We start from the raw sequence: 23,002 nt of genomic DNA on the forward strand, positions 1-23,002 counted from the left end.
TTTATGTGTAGTTTTTACGGATAACACAGAGGTGGTGGCTTTTATTTAGCTGTAAAATCCACACGTTTTCTTTGAAAACTTGGCTCCTTGGGCGAAAATAACTTTTTCTGGTTGCTTTATAATCGCTGTTTGTCGCAGAGGTAGTTTAGCATATTGTCTACACAACAAAGATTCCTGTTTTATTGGCAGTGTGGATTGCTGGATTTAGGTATAAATATTTCATAACTTTCCTCTTTCTGCAGTAAGATCGGTAGTTTTATTGGCTTTTTCTCCTTTTTGTCTGTCTTTCTACCAGAACCGTTTTATTTCTGAAGTCCCTTTTTGTCCTTTTCCAGGATAGAATGTAAAATTTTTTCCCTTGGATATATCACTGCTGGAAATATGCTCTTGGGCTTTCTGGAGGGGATGGGGGGGAGCGGTGGTAAGCGGTCGTTTTCCTTTATTTGCATAAGAGCTGGTGAAGTGCCTGTGAAGTTGGTGAATTGCTATTGTTTGGGGCTAGTCCTGACTGTTTTTGTTTATAAACACTGGGGTGGTTGCCGGGAGGGGAGGGAGGTCAGAGCACTGTCAAAGCGCTGACCTCTGAAAGCCCAGAGGGCGCCTGGCTCCTTCACCCTCTCCTTTCTCTCTCTCCCTCTCCCTTTTTCTTTCCCTTCCCATCCAAGGCCAGGAGCTCAGGTTCAGGGCATTTAATCCCCGCGATCTGCCCAAGAAAGGAGCTGAAAAAGGGCTGTTAAGGCTCCGGAGGAAACGCCGGCAGCAGACTTAGACCTGGAACGCTTTTATTTATAGTAATGTCCGGGTGCGCGTTTTTGTACGGCTCCAGCCAAAATAACAACAAGAAGAAAAAGCCAATCGGGATCGGCACTATTTAGCTCAAAATCTCAGCGAGATGTCTATACTATTCGGCTGTGATTTTTCTCTAAGGTCACTGCTCGTTAGACGCACTTTCAGTAGGTGAATGCCAAATCTAGGGCAGTGAAGGCAGAATTGAAATGCAGTATGTTATTGTTGTTTTATTTCTTTTTCGAACAAAACTTTCCAGGAATCAGAGTGGGGATTTTTGTTTTCTTTCCCTCCTCCCTCTTCTCCTCGCGTCCCCCCCCCCATTCCCCCCCTCCCGTTTTAAGTGTGTAGTGGAATGTTTTGCGGGGGGCGGGGGGGGTGGCGGGGAAGAGCGTTGTAAATTAACAAAAGATTTGTATATATGATACCTGCAAAGAAAGAAATTATTAATAATAGCCAAACGCTTTGGGTTCAGAGTCAATTTCATCTCGGGAAAAAAAAAAAAAAGAAAGAAAAGAAAAGAAAGAAAAAAGTACAAGAGATTGCTATCAGGTTTAAGTATGTTTTGAAAAGAAGTTGCTGAGTTAAACAAAAATGTTAGTTAACACACTGCCTTTGTCAAATAGCCCCCGGGAGGAGAAGAGACAACAAAAAGGAGAGGAGGTGGGGGCTGGGGATCTGAAAGTGTCTGTAGCTCAGATAAAGGGTCTGTAACACTGAAATCTTGTAATACCTCGTTTCAAACTGAGCTCATCTATAGACTTAGGGAACGCAGTAAAAAGACATGGATCCCCTTTCCCTTGGGTTGGGGTCTGGGGAGAGGAGAAGGTGGGGGAAGGGAACGCTTATTAGGGAATTATGTCGGTTTATTAAAGAGGGGAGCGGCTATGTCTGTAATTATGCAGATCCTTGTGCCCCTGTGTGTCCGCAGAGCAGATTTAGGGAGTGAAATGAGCTTGACGGGGAGACGTGGTGTAACAGAGCCCGGTTTGGGCTACGATTTCTTTGTCTATTAAAGAATGGTCAGTGTCGGGCTCTGGCCCCCATCAGCTCCGTCTCGCCCAGGCCAACAAGTTTTCCTTAGGGCTAAGGCTGGAGATGGTAAAGGACAGAAAAGGCTGAGGGGTTTTTGAGGTTTTTTTTTCCCCCTTCCCTTTCTTTGAAATGTAACGTCACTATCAAGAGCTTTTTGTGGTTTCAACAGGAGGCTCAAAAAACCCAAAATATGTAACGGTGCCTGCAGGAGAAGTTCGGAGGAGGTGGGCGGGGGGTCCACCGAGACCAGAGGAGAGGAGCTGAGAGGTTAGGCGAGACTCTTCGGGGGCGATCAGCTGAGCGAGAGAGGGAGGAGAGAGGGGAGTGGGAGCCGGGCCGGGCCGGGCCGGGCCGGGCCGGGCCGCGCCGCCGGGAGCCGCCCGCGCCCGCCGGGAGCCCCGCACCGCTCCGCGGCCGCCCGCGTCCCCCTCGCCCGCCGCCCCCAGCCCGCGCTGCGCTCCGCTCTTATCACATCCCACAAACCTGCTGCTGCTGCCTCCCGGAATTAACCTTCTTCGATTTTTCCTATCTACGTGGCGATCCCCGGGTTCCTTCTAAACTGTTAACATCCCGTAGTGCCTTTTTTTTTCCCTCCCCCCGCCCCCCCCCCTCCTCGATAGGTACTATTTTTAGGGAGAGAGAAAGCGGGAGAGACAGAAAACCAGAGAGGTTTAAAATGTTAGGATGGACAGTAAACAGTGGCAGAAGAAACCCTGAAAAATGTGGACTCTCCTGTCGCAATTCCTGCCTTATTCCCCCCTCCTTTGTTCCTTAGCTGTAACTCAAGAACACCATAAACCTATATCCCCCTCCAAGACGAGAGAAAGGGGGGAAAATCTACAGCCAAAAAAGAATGACTTGACTGTTCTGACGTTTGGTGTTTTGACATTAATGACATTAATGATATTGATGTTTCACCAGGAAAAAAGCAGTAGGAATAAAAGAGGTGGGGGGAAGTGCGGGGGGGGGGGGGACGACTTTAAAACTAAATTATCTTCGTTTCCTTATTCTTCCGTGACATTAAGTATACGTGTTACTTCACTTGAATTTGAAATAGATGTATTGTTCTCAGGTGTTTCTTCATCACATTGTATTTAATTGTCTTCAGTCTTAGGAAATGTGTTGCCATCCTTCAGGCATGCACTTGAATGGACAATGCATCCTTCTGTCTCAGAGTTCCGTTTCGTCTACCATTTAAACCTAAAAGCCTTCTTTCCATCATACACCCTCAATCTGATAACTGTAAACAGGTTTCAGAGATTTCATTTTCAGTCTTTGTTTGCACTTTTTTCCACCATGTAAACAACAATGCAGAATATCGCTAGTTTCCTTATTACGTTCATTGACAGGGCGCAGTGCCTGTGGAAATCTACATACATATGCTCACACCTTTTTTCGTTGATGAGCTGGTGCAATGCATAGGTGAGGCTTGGAAAAGCAATAAAGTTGCTCTCACTAACCCTCCAATGCCCCTGACTTTTCCCTTAAGTTCCAATCTTGAAGATTTTCCTGAAGTTTAAAGTAAGGTTTCCCTGGATTGAGGTAGGGGTCCTCCCCTGCTTTATTTGCAGATTCCGATTTTTTGAATGGCTGTACTTCCATGCTGGCGGTTTGTTTTGGGGGGTTTTTTTCCCTTTTCTTTATTTTTTAATCCTTTTTTTTTTTCCTTCCCTTTTCCAAAAACCTCTTTTTTTTTTTTTTTTTTTTTTTTTTCCCTTCCTTCAAAACTATCAGGACCTTCACTCTGACCTTAAACATCTGCTTTTAGACACTCGGTTCCCTGACACTGGCCTGTGCTTCCTTAAGGGCAGCCTTAATTCATCATCAGGTGGGGATTTTCCTATTAGCGTTAGTTCCAGTACTTGCAAAATGTTCTCCTGGAGCAGGAGGTTTAGGGCCCAGAGAGGTGTGTATTTCTGCCATCCTGGTTTTTGCTGGTTTGTTGTTGTTGTGCATGTGTGCTTTTAATGGAAGGTTGTGATAAAACCTTCCTGCTGGCTTTTAGTGTTTAAGGCCTAAGACAAGGTTTTGATGTGTATCGCAGGAATCACGAACTTCAAAGGCATGTCAGCTCTAAGGTTACGGTTCACCTGCGCGGGGTCCTTGGTACTGTAAATATCTCCTGCCTGTTCCTGTGACTTAGTGACCATTTCTGGTATACCCATTTCTGGAATAGCATTATCAAAAATCTGCACGTGTTCCTGCGGTGTATTCGGATGCTCTTTGAATAGTCATGTTTTTATCTTCGGTAGGGGGTATTTTAAAGTATGTCTATTCCTAGTTTTAGTTAATTATCTTTTAATGAAAGTGTCAGTCATATTCACATCTGCAGTATTAGGTTAAGATAATTAGATTTTCAAATGAGAAGCAATCTTCTTAAATCCCACACAGGAAAATATTTGTAGAAGATTCCGATTTATAATGACATCTGTACATTTTACCCTACTTTTCATCATAATAGTGTGCCCCCCTCCCCTCAAGAATGAAATATGTCTGGTAAAATATAGCAGATAAAATATTAATAAAATATCAATACTTGCAGGGAAACTGGAAGATGATGCATGTATATGCATGAAACCTGGATTGTATGCAAAGAGACCCTTTCCTTGGGCTGATATTTACTTCATTTTGATAAGACTGTTTACAGTTGATATTGTATATTCTGTAAGGCTTTGCTTTTTACTTTGTTGGTATCTCCAAGCAATTACATGGTGGTCAACAAATAAAGTGTGCTGTGTTTTGTGTGACTCTGTGTGTGTTGAGTGTATGTGCATAAGTGTAAATACGATGTGGGATGTGAGTGTGCACATGTGTGCATTTGTGTGCACATGTGTAAATAAACCCGTCTTTATCTCTGTATGGGTTGTTGTTCCCTATCCTAGATATATTACCTTTCCTTTTGCAGATGTGTCATACATTCATTAGCCCATTGAAAAAACGGGATGCAATTTTTTTTCATTAAATCCCCATTAAAATAGAGAAAATGTAAGAGATAGACAGCAATATCTCCCTGATGAAATAATTAATTTGGACCCGTTTCTTTTTAAGTTTCCAAACAGTTAAAAGAGCAAGTCTGCCACCCTCCTTTTTTTTTTTTTCTTTCTTTCTTTTTTTTTTTTTTTTTTTAATTTTCCCTAGCCATCTACTTTGTGTGCCTGTGCGTGTGTGTCTGTGTTACTAATGAAGTTTGCAGACTTGTGTTTGTATCCATGAGCTCCCTTCTGCTGCCCCTTCTTCTCTGGGCTGGCTCTGTGGCTCCCGCAGCCCCGGCGAGCCCCCGGCAGCCGCGGCAGCTCCGGCTCCTCTGGCTCCGGGGCTGCGCGTCATTTGCAGCCCGGAGAATGTTGATCACCTCACTAATTACACCTCTCCCTCTCCTCTTCCCTCTCCTCTCCCTCTCCCTCGCTCTCCCTCTCCCTCGCTCTCTTTACTCTCTCTCCTCTCTCTCTCTCTCTCCCCTCTCTCTCCCTCTCTCTCTCTCTCTCTCTCTCTCTCTCTCATTCCCAGAGTGCATATCGGGAATAGACACACAAAGACATGCGCACTCAACTTAATCAGCCATTTTTTTAAACAGGGCTAAAACGATAATAATTAGCAGAATAAAGACATATCGGATTTTCATTTCCTTTCCTCCTTTTCCCAACCCCTTCACAACCAAACAGCGAGACCGCGGTCGGCACATGCTTTAACAACTCCCGGACCCCAAAGGACCGCTCCATGCCCCCCACTTCTTGCTCAATCATTTTTATTTTCACCCAATAAAGTTGGAGGATTATTTTTTTTTATTATTTTTTTAATGAACCTTCTCTCGTTTACTTGGATGTGATCAGCTGTTAAGTAAATAAAGCAAAACAAAAAAGAGAGGCGAAGATCCAGTAGGAACTGCGAGGGGAAATGGAAAGTAAGTTTTTTCTTTAACTTTTATTGAGTAGTTTGTGTTAAATTTAGGTCGAGTATCGATTATCTTTCCAGGCTGATCTTGCACAATCTTTGATATTTCGCTCTCGCTCTCTCTCTCTCTCCCCCTCTCTCTGTGCCTCTTTCTCTCTCTCTCACATACACACACACACACTCACATCCCCAGATCCCATGTACCTCTCCCCTCTCTCTCTCCCCCCTTTTTCTGCCTGTTTCCCCACTTTTAGGTACAGTATTTGCTCTCATTTCGGAAGGAGGGGCTGCTTTTTCTCTCTCCCTTCTTTCTTTCTCTTACTGCCTTTCTCTTTTATTCCGGGGGTTACGTTTTGTTTGTGTATTTTTTTTGTTTTGGTTTGGGGCTGTGGGTTTCTTTTCTTTTCTTTTTTTTTTTTTTTTTTCCTCTTTCGGACTGTAACTTTCAGATTAAGTGGAAGACCCTGTTCGCTTTGCAGAAGAGGTTCGGGGGATGCCCCCCACTTTTTATTTCGCTCTTTTTTTCTAGGGAGCTCGGGGAGGGGGGGAATACTGTCAGATTAGGAACGACGTTACGGCTGTCAGAAGTCATCCCTCGCCAGCCCCTTTAGAGCTCGCACTCTTCTTTCGCAGCTCGATCCCCCCAAAACTTTGAGGTGCCTTTTGAAGGCACATTCTGCTCTCCCACCCTCCTTGTCTCTCCTCCTCATCTCCACCCCCCTCGGCCTCTCAAACTTTCGCTTTCGGGCGAGGGGGGGGATGCCAGCAGGGCAATGGGGACCCTGACTGCGTGCGTGTGTACAGGAGAAGGTTGTGGGGTGCTTTTTCCCCTCTCCCCCCCCCCTCCTTCTGCCCCCCTTTCTTTTGCAGGTAGGTTTCTCAGGAGCAGAGGCAGGGTGGCCGTGCGGGCGTGTGTCTGTGTCTGTGTGTGTGTGTGTGTGTGTGTGTGTGTGTGTGCGCGCAGGGCGATCGCGCTGCTGGCTGCCGGCTCTGGCAGCGTTGGAAGAGGAGCCCGTTAGGAGCGCGCTCTGCGGCTCTGTCAGTTTCGCCGCGCGGCGCGGGGAGGCGGCCCGGCCCGGCCCGGCCCGGCCCGGCTCGGTTCGGCTCGGCTGGACTGGGCTGGGCTCGGCTCTGCTCGGCGCGGAGCGGCCCCGCTGGCGGGGATGTGGGGATGCGCGGCTGCCGCTGCCTGCGGGCGGCTGCCGGCCGGGCGCCGGCGGAGCCCGCGGCATCTCCGCCGTGCCGTGCCGCGCCGTGCCGCTCCGTGCCGCGCCGAGCCGCTCGGTAGGAAAGGCTCTCGCGGGCAGGGTCGGGGACTGCTTTCAGCGAAGCCTTTCTGACATTTTTTTGAAAGGGAGTGGTGGTTGTTTTGCGGGACAGGCGCCCTTTTTTTTTTTTTTTTTTTTTGAACAGGGGGCTAAGGTGTATGAAAAAAATAAAAAAGACAGCCAACAGTCAAAAAAAAAAAAAAAGAAAAAGAGAAAAAAAAAAAAACAGCGAGCCGCAGTTTGGTTCCAGCTCTAACTGCTCGTGCCAGAATCAAGTGCATCCCTTCCCATCACGGCGGCTAATGGCAGACGCGTCCCTGCTTCCCCGTCTTTCCTGACTTGAAATTTCCTACAAAATTGCTAATAAACTTTCCCCCCATCCGATGCCAACTTACGGCGGTTCCCCTCCACTCCTCCCCTGCTGCATCTTCTTCCCCCCCCACCCCCACAGCCTCCCCAGCAGCGGCAGCAGAAAACACACGGGTTGGTATTTCTTTTGTTACCTGCGAGCCGAGCGGCCGGGGGTCTCTCATCGGCTGCTTAGGGCACTGGGTCCAACCGAGAGAGGAGCCACATCAGTCGGGTTCAGCCTGTTTCACCTCAGCGCCGTCCCGAGGAGGCTTTAGCCACCATTCAGTAACACACCCTCCTCCTCCTCCTCTTCCTCCTTAGGTACCAAGGCAGAGATCGCAAACATAACACCCCCCTCCCCACCAAAAAAAAAAAAAAAAAAAAAAAAAAAAAAAAAAAAAAAGCCCAACCAAAAGACAACTTGCCAGGCTGAAGATGGTGGAGATTTACATTAAGCCAGACACAGGCAGGTTCACTCAGGAAGTCTGACCATCCCGTTTTCTGACAGTTGCATTTCCTCGGCTCCATTCCGTCCTCCTCTTTTTTTTTTTTTAATAATTTTCTTTTTATTAGCCTTGCTTTGGTTTTATCAAGGATTATGTAGTGTGCAGGAGGAGAGTGAGAGTGGAAAGAGAGGGCTCGGGTGCTTTTGGGGTGGCTGCTGTGAGGGTGTTTTTTTTTTGATGGTGTATTTTTTTTTTTTTCAATCGTGTTTCCCCTGGATTTGCAGTGGCTCGATCCTTAGGAGCGGTGATGGAGTGTTTAAAAAGATCATATGTAGCATTATATTTTTAGTTTGGTGGTGGATGGATGGAAGAGGTAGTGAGAAGCCTTTGCAGCCCTGCCTGTTGTTGGTTAGATTGAGGCAGAGACTTGGCTGCGATTGGGACGCGACTGTGACATGGGCATCGATCGCTTCCATTGAGAGCAATGCAAAAACACAGCCTGGGTATGTAACACTCTCAGTGCCATCAACACTTGTTTTACTTTATATTTACTGGCAAAACTGACAGAACGATCCGGAGTGCTTTTTTTTGAAATAAGGAATACAAACGTTTGGATGGGAAGGTGCACAAAGAAGATCGTGGAAATAAACGGGGGGTTGAAGGTTGGGGGGTGTGTGGGGGGGAAGAGCCTTAATCATCATTGCTCCACTTCCTATTCAACTGCCTGTATTTAAGGAGTTTCTGTCTTTTCTCTACCAGGGGATCCTACTAAACTGGTTGAAATGAAAAAAATCAGACTATCAACCTTGAGGGAATATCTGCTAGTTTTCAGGGTTTGCAGTTTCAGCCGGTAGGAAGGCACACAAAATAAAAGATGGCTAGCCAGCTGTTTTAACCTCTTGCACCTGGCTCCAGAGCTGAGGCTCACCAGGATTATTCAGTTATTCGTGTTATCTGTGCTTGAATATTTATAGTGTACGATCTAGAGATCCACACAGTGCATTGTAGCATTTCTTTATCCTTTAGTCGTGGGCTTTTTGGACTTTGCCAACATAAACATGTATTCAATAGTTTTCATTTTTATGATAATGAACATAGAGGGTCAATGAAATATAGAAGGAAAAGTCGTAAATCTGCAAAAGTGAAACCTACCCAAGGAACAAAGAAAGGTCAGGTAAACCATCTGTGTAAGTCACAGTAATAGTACCTGCTGTTTGGTTTATGCAGTGGTACTGCTTTATTATTCTCTAAAATGGAACTTATCCGCTAGATCAAGTTAAAACTAAAGGAAGGCTGTGGAGATGGCAAACGACATTGTGTGCATCTTTCAAAACAGGGCGACAGATGTGTACCTTGATTTTTGAATAGTTTAGGTTTATTTGTGAAGATAGTGCACCATCAAAGAACATATAAGGGAGGCTGAGAAAAATCACTGTTTAATATTGCAGAATTTACTGCTTCCATTCTGACCATGAGCCTAAATTTACACAATGAAATTTGATTATCTCTAATAACAATATTAGATCCTGCACTGGATGGATGAGAATTGAGGTGGTTTTGTTGATTGCAAGGGTTTAATGTTGCATTTCAGAATCTGATGTGGTTTAGCCTCCCTTCCATTAACTGGAAAACCCCTGAGGTTTTACAATTATTTCTTAAAGATAATACATTTAAGATTGCATTGGTAGGCTGAAGAAAAGTCATAAAGGCAAGAAGGGAAGCCCTTAATAACTCTTGAGATTCAGACATGTTCAGCAGTTAGATTGGCTCTGACTTCACCAAGGGTCGACAATGTGTCATTTCCATGAAGCCAAATTGCCCTCTGCCTATATGATATTAATGTGCAAATCAATATTTCAGGGATTAAATTTCCCTTCTTCATTTTTTATGGTTTCTACCTCAATAAGTCTCAAGTCTATTAGAAGAGGCTGGATGATTTAAAATCTTTCACTGCAGAATGGCTTGTCGTAGCCTTGTTTCACAGACCATTTTTTGGATTTTCGTTGTAAAAGACTAAAGGCATTCCAAAGAAGTTGATAGTCAATATAGGGACATGCTCACTGTTGTAAAGCCCTTGTTCGATTAAGAGCTAAAAAGGTATTGAAAATATAATATATATGCTTATATAATATATATACATTCTACTGCTTTAAAAATATTGTGTTAATCACCTATTGATTTATTTCAAAATCAATTGAAGCTCCTTTCTTATTAGTGATTTGTTCAGCATTCTTCAGCCTTGTTGTTAATTTTCTTAAGCAGCATGCATGAATTAATCTGCTGGTAGAATGTGTTTTGGTGTGTTTTTGAAGCATATTTAAACCCAGGCAGTTTTACCTCTTTAAGCTAAGTGGTGTGAGCAGTTTAGTATTGTGGGAGAACCAGGAGGCTTCGAATTCAGCATTGTTTTTATGAAGCTAAGGGGCATTTTGCAAATATTTTACGATTTATGCTCATGTGCATATCAGTAATGTTTATTGAGAGTTTCCATTGAATATTCAGGATTAGTTAAAAATTAAAATGGAGCTATCTGATCTGGAAGGAAACAATACATGACAGAAAATTTAAGTCAAAATATGAGGTTGTGACTTTATCACATAATCTTGGGAAGGCCCTACTGTCTATCATTTAGTGTTGTTTTATAGTCTTAGACCATCTGGACTAGGTTCCGCACAGCTGCATGAATTTCATATGTGATAGAACATTTTTTCCATTCAGTGTGAAATGTTCCTTCCTAAAAACGTACACCAGACTCGCTTAATTTAGTCTGCTAAAAGAAATGCACATGAAAAAGGACAAAAGGCTCTTTAATCTCTGCAAGCTGTTTGTTTTTCTTCAAGATTCCTGTCTGTTTGGGTTTGAAAAGTCATGTTTATTGAGCAGATGATTCTGAGGTGTGACATTAAGATAATATATGATTTTTGTGCTAGTTTCTGCTCTCCTAGTTAATTTGCAGATCTACTTTTTATGCCTGTCAAAACACAGTTAATCTATTCTTATTTACAATTAATCTCAATAAAATTAATCTTAACTATGCCTTAGTCAGTAGCTTAAAATATCTAATTATATTCAATTAACTGCTGTCATAGTAATTAACACTGCTTAATTGCCTCTGCATATATTTATGTAAAGCTCATTAGTTACTGCTTGCTCTTTTTTCCTTTTCTCGTTCCCATTTCTGCGGATCTGAGAGCACTGACATAAAACCTAGTCTAGTTTTTGACAATTCGAGTCTTGAAGACCTGTGACAATGGCAATACATGTGTTTGTGACCTGTTAGCTGGGTAAATATTTGTGTTTTCATATGCAAAAAGGTCACCAGAGCTGGGTCTCTAAAGTACTTCCAATCCAGCTCCCTCCAACTCTTGGCCTTTCTCCTACCCCACCACACACAAAAATGTTTTCTAGCCTGTTGATAGAAATATGAGAAGCCAGGTTAAGCTTTGTGTTTATAAATGAAGAGCTTTTCTGCATCTGCCTTGGGGCTGTACCCAGAAGGCAGAGCTTTGCTACTCCAAATTCATTCAAAGGGTTAAAGACTTGGCCAAGGTTCAAACTGAGAAGCGCCCAGGGAAAGTGCATGTGAATATGTACAAGTTTCATGTAATTAGTGCTTAATTATATTAACATATGCAAATTGTCAACTTAGGAGCTTGTTGAGTTGGCAAAGATCAGCCAGGCACAATTGCTGTATTGTTCTGAAACAATAATGGATTTCAAGTTGGATTGTGAAAACACATAACTAGCTATCTAATTTAACTCATACCATGGTGAAATTTCATTAGTCTCCATGGAGACTGGTTTAATTGTGCTGACTAATGTTCTGGGCTGCAGAGTGTCCTAAAAAGAAAGCGTTGTTTGCCTAATCCACCTTACAATGACACTTGTTTGTACATGTTTCCCTTGTGTGAGAATTTGCATATGCAAATAAATAGTTTCTCTGCCCCATTTGTCATGGCTGTTCATTACCCATGAAGAGGACATTGTTACTAGGCTGTTACTGAGTCTCCCAAGACAGGATAGTGTCAACCAGTCCAGCCACATTCTTTCATAATTTGTTTCTGATTAATAGACCAGAGTGAGGCTCGTTCTATTCAGGCCTCTGCAAAGGGAAGGTCAGTTCTGTCACTGAAAAGAGTTTCCGCAGCAACTGAAGTTTTTTTCTCTCCCTCCCCCTCCCCCCTCATGCTTTGGCTAAAATAATCATATTTAAAATAATGTATTCTTGCTCTAAGGAATACCGCCACTAATAATCTCTAGTTTCCTAAAGCAAAAGATAGGAAAATAAAGGAGATTCTGGTATTGGAATATTAATCCTGTTTTTGACAGAAAGGTAAACTGATATAATTGCTTTTCAGTCGAAGGAATGGGGGTTTATACAAGTGTGAAAGCATCGGAAAAGGATTAGCATTTTTTTGCATAATGAAAAGCTCTGTTGAATAGGGCACTGAATGGTTGACTGAATGACTGAGATGAAAGGAAGATGAAAATGCAGGCTCCTCTTTCTTTATGCCTATGTTCAGCTCTCCCCAAAGTTATGTTTGTCCAAGACTTGAGAAAACAAGCAGAAGCTCAGATTTTAGCAAATTGCTAAGATGCCCTGAATTTACATCATCATGAGAAGTAACACGTACGAGAGTACTGCAGCGAAAGGATAAGAAACACAGGTTTGTATGGAGGGGAGCTGCAGGAACATGACAGGCAAACCAAATATTGACTATTGGGTATCAAGGATTCCCAGCACTTTGCTTGGGGGAAAGAAAGAGGGAGGACAGGGGCCAGCAGGGAGGGAAGGAGCTGCTTTAAAAGTTGCCAATGGAAATTATGCATCAACACATAATAATCTAATAAAAGTTCGGCATTCAAGGAAGCAGGGTTTAGTCAATATCTGTTTTAATTATTAAACTGTTTCTCCTTTGGAAAAAGTTATGAATTCTGACTCAGTGCTAAGTGTTTAAGTGGTATAGGAGCCTTGCTGGGGAAAAAATTACTCTCTTTGCTCGCCTTTGAAAACAGAGAAAGCTTACCGAAATAGCAATTGATACATGCACGTAAGGAGCGCGGTGTTCAGTGTGACTGTGTCAGCATACTCAGGTTGGTTAAAACATTTGGATTCCTGTAGATTCAGGTGGCCAGAAGGGCCCTGGCCTCCTCCTGCAATCAGTGCTGGCCCCCTCCGCCTCCAGCCAGCACAGGATCAGGCCCCCAGCCAGGGCTGCAACTGGTTAGCTGTTGACAATGTGATCAGTGCTTCTAATTATGTTCTCTCAACAGTAATTAGGGCAGTTAAAATACCATAAGTGTTGAGCCACTTTTGAAAGTGGGAAGTGGTTCTTTTGTATGTATGTAAATCAAATGCAGTGTGAATAATTATTTGTATGTGTGCATATTAAGTAGGCTCTCTTTTTTATCAGGTCAACATAAGTACTGATTTAGAGCTACTGTGGAAAACTCTCGGTAGACAGACTAAATATTAACTTGTTTTGGGGATTTTTTTCCAGTTTGCAGAACATTTATTTGTAAATGCTTGCTAGTTCAGTATTGGGCTTGATCTGATAATATTTAAACATTGGAGATGCCTCTAAGAAATTAGGATTGCTTACGAATAAATGAACCAAAACTGTAAATGCAGACAGTGCTTGGGAAGAATAGTCACAAAAAAATCTCTTTTTTAAAGATAAAGACCTTCTGGAGGTTTTAGAATGTTTTGCTGCTTGCTTTATGAAATTCCTTAAAAGTTCTTTGAAAGGAATATGCTTGGGGTATGCCTTTCATTCTGGGAAGATCTCATTAGTGTATTTCTATAAGAAAAATGTGTTAATTAAAAAAATAAATTAATTTGTATTTTAAAATATTGTTAACCAAGCACCATGTGTTGTCTCTGGCAAAGTTCCAGCCACTGTAGAACTGGGTAACACATGGGTTAATAATAACTTATGTGATGTCTGCATTCTTTCTGAATGGGCAGAATCCCAGCACACCAAGATTCTGAGATTCAAGATTTTAAAGAATAAGATGTAACACAAAATATGCTTATGTGAACAGATGCACAGATAGGAGAAACTAAGAAAGACATGTATGAGCTGCTTTTACCGAATAGGTATAACAAACCCAGTAGGTTTTGTTTGGTAGTTGTTGAGATTTGTTGTTGTTTTTGAAAGGGGTAATAAACACACGTATTGATAGCAGGATTTTGCAGACCTGTAGAGATAAACTTGTTTTGCATAAATAAAAGCAGGAAGTTCAGTCTATAAGACATGCCACTCTCTTTCCTTTTTAATAGTCACTCTATAGCAGTTTTATACCACTATTTTCATTATTATTGCAATTTTTGCTGTGTTCTAAACTAACCAGAAAAGTTTGTGCCAGCCTGAAGTATGGCAGACTTGTTGAGGAATTACGTTCTCAGCTTAAAAAAAATATTCTGAGGAATGGTTTAACTAAGTTATAAGGTCAAAATAAAAGTTTCCTATATCAAGACACTCTGTTTTATGTCCACATTACTCAGGATTGGCTTTCAATTAAAAAAAAGAAAGTGGAGATATATATATTTAGATTGTAATTTGTCTGAATTATGTTCAATTTGCTTTTTTTTTATTTTTGAGAAAAAACTTAAAGACACACATAAACTGGCATCTCTTTACAGATAAATATAGCAGACTTTTAATACTCACAGTGATCTGATCAGTTATCCCAGCTCCTAAGAAGGTGTTATGGTCCTTCAGGTCAATAGTTCACAAACTAAAGGCTGTATGTACATGAAAGACCATGGTGACTCTGAAAACAAACATTTACCATACAGGCTGCAGCAGTGTCTGCAGAACAAGCGACGTGCACACTGGATATACATTTAAAACTGCATTCAAATAGACAAATATTCTATTTCTGCAACAAAGAAATACATACAAAAGGCCTGTCTTGGTGTGTGCCTATGACACAAATAACCAAAGGAACAATATTCTTCCCATTCACCGTAAACTATATCAACAATTATTGCCCGAAATTAGAGGAATAATATGGGTGTAAAACTGGCAAGACAGACAGTTTTGATATTAGCGGAAAAAGAATCTTGCCTGTAGTTACCACTTGACAATAATTCCATAAAATTAAATTTGAAAAGTTTTGTCTCCTCTTTTTTTGCTCCCATTTCATTTTTAAGGAAGGTACCGGAAGGTTTGTAAGTAAGAGGTTTTCCAGAGAGGTTGAGGGGGGGTCAGTTCTCTTCCTTTTACCAGTTAACAGCGGAGCTGAGGGTCTGTGAGAGGCTGCTGCTGAAGGCTTGCTCCTCCCTGTTTTGACACTGAGGCTGCCTTATAAATTCACCTAATCTGAGATGACAAGGCACCTGTCACTGGTAGTGCTCCAGTGTTGGGGGCACTGATGGAAACCTGGAATAATCCCAGTTGTTTCCACACTTGTCCCAGAAGATGGTAGTGTAACAGATAAGAATAATCTCTTTTTCATGGCAGAAACATTGCTTCTATCTATCTGTTCGGGATGGTCCTTTGATTTTTGGTATTCAGAGAACCAGAGCTTTTATAGCAAGAGAGGGGAAAGAAATATCCTTGGATTTGCCAGGTGTTACATGATGTTTTCAAATGCAGGTGGTTTGCCTGTTTGAGAAACTATGGCTGTCCACCTTTAATCAAGATTCTCCTTGTTTACCACCTAACACTTCCCATGACTTCCCCACTCCAGAAAATAAGGTTCTGAGTGAAAAGTACCTCCTTAAAAAGAGAATTTATTCCTGCGGATTTTACTCAGGTCCTTTTCTGTTTTGTTGTTGTTTTTTTTTAAATTGAAATAAGGTTATTGATTTTGTTTACAGCACCAAGAGTTTAAATTAAAGAAAATGTAACATTTCTAAAATGAATTATTTAGTTCTATGGCATATGTCATCCCTCAATCTCTCAGTTCCTTTGAATTTTCACAACTGTTTACAAAAAAATATTTTTTTTTTGCTATTGGAGTGCAGTTATCTCTGGGGTGGGAAGTGCCACCCCATGCACACAAAACCATGAGCCACTCTGCTAAAACAAAGCAATGTGCTTTGGGAATTTTTCCAGCGGCAGCAACTGGTTTCTGTAGGGAAGAAAAATATGATTTCTCACTGAGTCGTCTGCAGTGCACTGGGACAGACATTTCGGTTCCAGTGAAAGGCATCACTGGAGTTTTGAGTCCTAACTGGTCTGGCCTGTGGATTTCTCTCTCACTTGACGGGTGCTTTCCGCAGCATTTTTGCAGTTTCCAGTTTTGACTGAGGGCCTGTTCCGAAGTCCAGCGCTGCCTGATCGATTTCTCCAGGTTTGGATCAGGCCCTCGCAAAGAAGAGCGTCATCTGCTGAGGCACCCGCCGCAATTCCAGCAGCGGCAGGTCAGGCTGCCAGGCAGCCGCCCCCCGGCCCGGGGGGAGCGCTCACTGAAATCACAGCTTTTTCCCGAGTGGGTGGAAAGGCAACAGGAGACAGCAGAGCAAAAAAATGTTAGTATTTAAATATAGCAGAAACTGGGAGCCTGACAATAACTCAGCTACTACAGAGTCAATTCAGCCATCTGGAGATGGTGACATGTCAAAAAGGGGGGGCTGGGGGAAGAAGAGGCGTTGTGAGGGAGAGAGAGTACTTAAAAATGAAGAATTTCATTCCATGTTGAAATCTATTCTCCATGAAGGATACAGCTTTAATGTTGAACAGCATAGCTCTCTGAGTGGTTTTGTGCATCAAAGACGTACATACTGGAGCACCTAGTGTCGTGCCACAGCTGGATTCTAATGTTCCTGGACCAGATTTGTCTGACCCAGCACAGAGTTTACTGTTGAAATTAGTTTGATTTTCGATGTTATTATTATTTAAAAATAGATTTTGAGGCTGTTTGAATTCTTAAAACACGTTCTGTGGTAATGATTTATAAATATTCCTGATTTCAGCTGTAGCTGTACAGAAGGGTTGAATCTGCTCTCAGCATATTTTTTACATGATTTTAATAATTGGAGGCAAATATACTGCATATCTTTTAGGTTCATTTAAAAATCTACGCAATTTAAACAAACACTGAATTGTGTAATGGTTTGTCTGGGAATTACTTAGGCTGCACAGCATAATAATATTTTATTAGCTGTCATTTGTTTTCAAGGAAGAAAATGGTGATTTTTATGTTGTGTGTTATGTGAAAACTTGGCACTGAAACAGGACAGTCCCCAAATGTGAATTTCTTAAAAAGGCAGGACAGTAGTTGCCCAAAAGGTGAAGACTTGAGAAAAATTGGGGTAGGTCATTTCTTTCCTGAAATGAAGCAGGGTACAGATTAGGAGCCATTAAGGTTTGCCAGGAGTTGCTGGTCATAGAAGCCTGTTTAAGTGCTCACTGTCAACAAGGAAATCATGGGCAGCACTTAAAGTGGCTCACCTCTGATTTATTCATAAACCTCACACGAGCACTTGGCTTTGTTGTTGCTCTGGTAAGGGGGAACTGATGCCAATAAGAACAGGAATAAAGAGCTTCTTGCATGGTCCAAAAGTGAATAGCACTTTATCTCAAAGCATGACCTTCCTTCCCAAGATCTGTTGTGTTACAGTTGACTCTGCTAGATGTGTATTCTCAGATGAATTGCTAGAATACGTTACAACAAATATATACTTTGTAAACCCTCTAGATGTAACAAGAACCGTGTAACTGGAACTTAGGTTCTAACTTGACAGAAAGGTTGTGGTATTCATAGGGAGCTGAGCAATTTCCGTTTCAGACAGTGCTTTATGTTGGTGTTTTTATTGTGAGTCAGAAAACAGTGTGATTATGTGGCTGTGATTCAAATGAAAATTTTATATTCTTTAAGGGATTTATTTGAGAAACATATTTTGATAAGAGCAGACACACCGAATGTGAAGTGATTCAGAGACTAAAAAGGAAAAAAAAAAGTTGACTTTGTTTTTAGACATATTTGATGGCTGCTGCTGTATTTTTGTTTCTCTAAAAAAGGCAAAGTAGTGCTCGCAGTCTGCAATGGGGGAAGGGGCCTTTCGAAGACGGTCAACTACCATGTTTGCACTGGGGCAGAGGTTGAGTACAGTTACTTAAATCCCCAGAGAAACATTTGGTTAACGCTAGACTCTTTCTGATCCCGTCCGAGTCTGGTTTTCTTTCCTGCTTTTTAATGAAGTTTATTTGTTGCTATGTTTAGGTTATGTTTTTAAACTCGCTTGCATTTTCACAACAGATTTGACCAAAAGAGTCATAATGGAAGACAGTGATGAGAGTTAATGATACGTCTTTGATAAAGCAGTCCTCGTGTGCAATCTGATCACAGCCATCAGCTCATTTGTCATGGCTGAAGTGAAAATGTCAGGACCAATGAGTGTATCAGTGCTGAAGGGGGCGAAAGGGCTTTTGGAGACACTTTTGTGCTGGGAGTGGGCCATAGCTTAGATGCAGCTCTAGGGAAATACTGGGATTAGCCAACTCTGTGCACAAATCCCTAGCATAACAGAATTAGTTGGGAAAATGAGGTTTGTTAGAGAAAAAAAAATCTGTAGAACTGCTCTAGGCTTCATCCCAGGAACTATGAAAAGCAGTAAAGCATTTTATTAAAATAATTTTAGCAATGTGAACGTGTGCACATTCCAGTGAAAGTCACAACTGGTAGCCAACATACTGACACAACCCATCCTAATGCATTTTGCATATGTATGTGGGTTTCCTTATAAAATTAAAAAAAAAGTGCATTAAAAAAAATACAGTGTTTACAATCTTAACAGAAGGTTTACTGAATTTGACACAGTCGAAATTTATGCAACATTAAAATACGGACTGATGCTGATGATCTTTTTGCATATGTTATTTCAAATAAAATATAAGGATAGTCTCCCTGCTGTAGACACCTCTTTACTCAGGGGGTAATTCATAATATAAAAACATACTGATTGCCAGACTGGGATTTTGTTGTGGCCAGCCTTTTTCTCTCTTTGGCTAGTCTGTGCAAAATGCTTCTGAAGAATATGTCAGTAGGCAGATGTAGGATAACCTATTGTATATGCCTGCCTTGGCAAGACTGCAAATGCAAATTTTTTAGACCTCTGAAAAACAAGTTTTAATATCCCTTACAATTTAGTTTTTAGGTTTTGTTTTTTTCACCTTTATTACAATAACTGGATAATTTTGGCAGCCAGTTCCATTCTTTTTTTTTAATTCTTGGGAGTTTCATGGTTTCAGTGGTATCCTTCTGCAGTGAATCCTACTGTCTAACCTTTTTGCTCCTCTCATCATCAGGTTTTAATTTGTCACAGCTTAGCTTTCTTGGAAACCTGCTACTTGTCTGCTGGAAAGCTTTGTCTTGCTTCCTGTTACATACCTAGGAAGAGCACGGTGCTTTTCCCACTGTGTTGTCCATAAAAATGCTGAAGAGATCTTGGTTTCTTTGAGGTCGGGATCCTTCTTGCCAGACCTATTCAGCTGATGTGCAACAGTGTAGGTGTTTAACCAGGTAATTCCACTACCTGCACTATGCCAGCCCAAGAGGAGTGAGTGGGAGCGAGTTGTTCCATCTCCAGTGTGTGAAGCAGTTACTGAGAATTGTCTGGATACTAGATTTGTGTAGCTAATTGTCTCTTGGGCTACACCAGTAAATAATGGCTATTTACCTGCTTTGCTGTGTGCCCCATGTGTTTGATACTGCAGAACTGGGGGTGTTTTAACTTCCCACATCTGCGCTGAGGGCGTTCAGCAGGCTGTCAGCGCTGGCCTGAGAGCATTTTTCCCTTTGTTTGGTGTTGCTATTAAAGGTGCTGCTGCGAGTTTATCATCTTTCCTTTGGTTTTAACGGGAGGCTGAGAAGAAAATCGTTGTCACCTCGGTTGTCTCACTGGTCTGGTGGCTGCCACCATTCCGCAAGGCCTCGGAGCGGGGGCAGCGCGTGGCGCTGGCAGCGCCGGCCCTCGCCATGCTCTGCGTTACTGGCGCGTCGGCGTTGCTGCTGAGCGATGCACGGCATTTGTACGGGCTGGAAATCTCTCACTTCCTAGCTCTTTCCCAAAACTTGGGCATAAGTTTGGAAGCAGGCAGGACTGATTGGAGGGGGTGGAGAGGAGGCGATGTGTGGCAGAGCCCTAGGCTGTGGCTCAGGTGCCAGGCCGTTGCCTTTGGTAAGGCCTGGCTCCCTCGCAGCAGGCTTGCAGCTAGCATGTGAAACCAGCTCTTGTGGTCATGGGCTTCGGGCCCGCGGTCCTTCTGGGCCTTCTCATGCTGTGAATGTAACCACAGGGACTAAAGATACCAGGTAACGTTGAGTCTGGCATAAAAATGTGTAATAAAGCTGCAGCCACCGGTCTTTAAACCCCAAACACTTCCCTGTTTATGCGTGTCAGTGTGAGTGGCAGCAGCAAAGTAATTTATTTAATCTAACTAGTACTTATCTTTGTTAGGAGTCGCCTGCAGATTTCTTCCATTTCATGTACAGTGGATTGTCCTTTTTCAGATAATGTGCTTGTACAACCTTTTTTTTGTTTAATTCTATTGATTTACAATATTGAAGTGATATATCTGATACCTGTTTCCTGCACTTTGACTGTATGTAGTCAAAGAAGCTGATGGGATTCTTCCCTCCCTTTCACAAGCCTTTAGGTGTTTTAAATGTATAATTATAATTGCATGTCATTTGATAGCTGCACTAATTGCTGCCAACCATTGTCTGTTTGCACTTAATGCTGAAACCTGATCAACATCCTGCTTTGGTTGATGTTTGGTGGTAAACTTTAATTAACTCTTATTGCATTGAAGAAGAGCTCAGTCTCTGTGCTAACTAATCATTTACCTTCATTATGTCCTGACAGCTCCACTTGTTCCTGGTACTAATAGATACACCAGTCAGTAAATAAACCTGCAAACCTTCATGCCTTCAAGTTGTTCCTCATTGGTATTTTGTTGCTTAAAGTATAATGGTGTAAAGATAATTATTTCAGTTAGTTTTGTATCTCTGCTTTTCCAGACACTGATCTCAAATTGCCTTTTTCATGCCAGACAATATAATTTTAATAGTAACTGTAGATTTAAGATAACATTATTCCTTCAGCATGGTTCCTATATACATGCATCTTTTGAATCAATACAATTAAGCTTGTCTCCTGTTGGAATTCTTGTAATTATTTTTCTTGAAATACTTTTCCTGTAATGATATTGAAGTTAAAGTAATCAGGTTACTGGCAGATCATGTAAAATTCAACTCAAAATTGCTGGCTGCTTGATTTTAATTTGTCTGACATCAAGTTTGTTTGAAAAGGGATAATATGTGGTTAAACAAGGAGCTTATAATTATGGTTGACATTTGTTTGTTTATAATGAAATCTAATTAAAGTTCATACATTTTAAAACACCAAAGTTAATTACTGAATTGCTCACTTCACTTATGCACAGCAGTCAAATTAACTTGCAGAACAAAAAAATGACAAAAGACTATGCATAATAAAAACAAAATGCCCAGCTGATCTTGGCAGTGCAAAACAAATTTGCCATGATAATATTCTAGAAAAAAAGTGCTTTATTAATAACTAAACTGTTTAAAAAACATCCTGTATTTTCACTGACCAGGCTGACTTAGTAATAGAGTAATATTTAAATGTTTAACATGATTTACAATACTACAGCCTTTTTTTTTTTCCAGATGCATAATTAGAAGAGTCTTGCGGTCTTGTAAATCTGCTCAAAAATCAAGATTCTTTATATTTTGTTTTCATCAAGACTCTTTCGTAACTTATCTGGAGTTGTGGTATCTCCCCAAAACCTGGACTGTTTGTTTGACTACCTGCCTCGTGGTAACTTTTAGAAAGATAACTGCAGCATTTTTAGCATGCAGGCAAAAAAGTACTGTAATGTTTATTTCACAGTGTGTTTTGAGACAACAAAGTGGTTAGGAGAATGCTGTAGAGCCGCTCTGACTCCCTAGTCATTATTTGTTACTTTTGCCATCCATTCTTACCTTGCAAATATGCTGACAGAGGGCACATCCAGACTTCAGTAAAATCACAAAGCTTGTGATAATTCACACTTTAGAAGATTATGCTGCTCTCTTTTACATCATTAAAGTATTTTTAGTATGCTTACTTATGTTAATATTACATTTTCGTTAAATTAGACCTAAGTTTAATGAAGCAAAAACCTACATATCTGTAATTTTTTCTTAAGAGCTGTGAATGCAAATGATCTCTTTCATAGTGTGTGAGAACAGGTGACGGATCCAGGCAGCACTATTTTTCATGAAGATAATTAGGATTAATTTTCTAGCTGCTTTTATTTAATTTAGTTCCATGTGAGTTTAAAACAACATCTAATGTAAACTAACTTTAGTCAGAGTTAAAGAGATTAAATGGTGAAAGCTTTACAGATTGGGAGTATTGACATATGAATAAACACAGTAAATATGATTTATTAATTCCTAAAATGATTGATGCAGTGAAGTTGTTTGGAGGAAAAAGGAATATGGATTCAATAGCTAAGCTTTATATTTAGTGGGATTATTAACTTGAACTTCCAAATTTAACAGAGGTTTGGGGAGTGAAAAGAGAAAACATGGGGGCTCTGTCCCTTAATGGCATGCTTGTAAAATTGAGTGTAATTTACATAACCTTTCATAGTGTATATTGTGTGTGTTATAATACAGGATCTGATTGATTCGTAGATTAATATTTATTTAGTAAAAGAAAATCAAAGGGATTAAGCAGTCATCATTTTAACTCTAATCCTACTTTGCATAGATGAGACAAAGGGTGGTGATTAATGCTCTAATGTTCACTGGGTCACTATCATTCAGATGCACCTTTCTCCATAAAGAAAGAAAGGCAAAAAGTTGATGCTTTCTCCTAGTATTGGCAAACAAGAGTTTTCTAGCCATACTTTGCCTGATTAGGCCATTCTTCATCACTAATGAAGTAATCACTACAGAACCTGTGTCAGGTAGTAAAAATATGGCATGAAAGCGAGAATTAGAAGGATAATTACAGTTCATGTTCTTGTCTAACACCAATGTGAGCTATTAATATTCAGTTAGAACAAATACATGCAAACTAGGGTAGCTGGAAAAAAAAAAAAAAAGAAGCCAGATATGTTTGTAGAAGTAGCCTAAGACATAGGCCTATCTTGCATAATGATTACAACATTTTCCTAAAACAACAAAACCAAACAGCAACAAAAGAAACATATTGCACAGTAGCTTTGTCAAGCTGGGATTGCTGATCTTGCTTTT

The 23,002-nt window shown here is 41.2% G+C and overlaps 1 protein-coding gene and 1 long non-coding RNA gene across 4 annotated transcripts in view; one reads left to right on the forward strand and one right to left on the reverse strand.

The window, feature by feature from the left end:
* LOC139587241 (uncharacterized) overlaps window positions 1–7,765 on the reverse strand; it is a 31,877-nt gene extending 24,112 nt beyond the window's left edge. Inside the window, exon 1 of the long non-coding RNA XR_011678348.1 lies at window positions 7,484–7,765. This is a non-coding gene — a long non-coding RNA (uncharacterized lncRNA). The remainder of the gene's footprint in view (window positions 1–7,483) is intronic.
* The window catches only part of ZFHX4 (zinc finger homeobox 4), a 150,064-nt gene continuing 132,167 nt past the window's right edge, over window positions 5,106–23,002 (forward strand). For 2 of the 3 annotated variants that reach the window (XM_071421303.1, XM_071421311.1), the window contains exon 1: window positions 5,106–5,722. The gene's annotated coding sequence lies outside the window, so the exon portion shown is untranslated. Of the gene's footprint in view, window positions 5,723–7,876; window positions 8,281–23,002 lie in introns of those variants that run through there. The other variant, XM_071421309.1, reaches the window with a different exon arrangement.

The sequence above is a fragment of the Agelaius tricolor genome, unplaced genomic scaffold (genome assembly GCF_023055355.1).
Source record: "Agelaius tricolor isolate 1412-34295 unplaced genomic scaffold, bAgeTri1.0.p SCAF_2, whole genome shotgun sequence".
Taxonomy (NCBI): domain Eukaryota; kingdom Metazoa; phylum Chordata; class Aves; order Passeriformes; family Icteridae; genus Agelaius; species Agelaius tricolor.